Source organism: Mesitornis unicolor, unplaced genomic scaffold (assembly GCF_000695765.1).
Source record: "Mesitornis unicolor isolate BGI_N332 unplaced genomic scaffold, ASM69576v1 scaffold32735, whole genome shotgun sequence".
NCBI classification, from domain to species: Eukaryota; Metazoa; Chordata; class Aves; order Mesitornithiformes; family Mesitornithidae; genus Mesitornis; species Mesitornis unicolor.
The window spans coordinates 1,264-1,892 of NW_010188037.1; positions in this window are offsets into that span (position 1 = coordinate 1,264).

Here is a 629-nt window from a genome sequence, read left to right on the forward strand (position 1 = left end):
TATGGTGGGGCAGGGATGCTGAATCTCTGATGGCCCTCAAGGGAGAGCTCTGTGGGGCGCAGAGGACCTGGCTTGTGGGCACATGGAGGGAGATGCTGCTCAGGGGAGCCCCGGAGCTCGGGGCGGGCGGCTGAGGTGGCTCAGAGGGGCTGCGACGTGTTTCCTTCCTCCACGGGGCCTGTGGGTGTCAGCGCAGGGTGTGGTGGTGGTTGGGGACCTGCCCAGAACCAGGTGGCAAACAGGTGCCGTGGCACCAGAGGTGGAGGAGGCAGTTTTGTCCCCTGCCTGTCCCCTCGCAGTCCCCAGCTGGCGCTGCACTGTGCTGCCGTGTTTACCCTGGCTGTGGCCGGGCTGACTTTTCCCCCCAGATGTCTCCTGCAGGGGATGGGGACGTCCCAGCCTTACCCCTGCTCCCCGGGTCCCCTCCACCCACCTGGCTGGCAGCGGGGTGCGGCCAGGATGCAGACAGGGGCGCAGGAGGAGGGGCTGGGCAGGGGATGTGGTTTTAGGGAGATGGGTGCCTGCACAGGGCTGCATTTGTGGGTCTGGTGAATAAAGGACATTGGCGCTGGGAGAGGGAGGGAGGCAGAGCTGGGGTGCAGGCTTGTAGTTTGGGGGTCCCGGTGAGG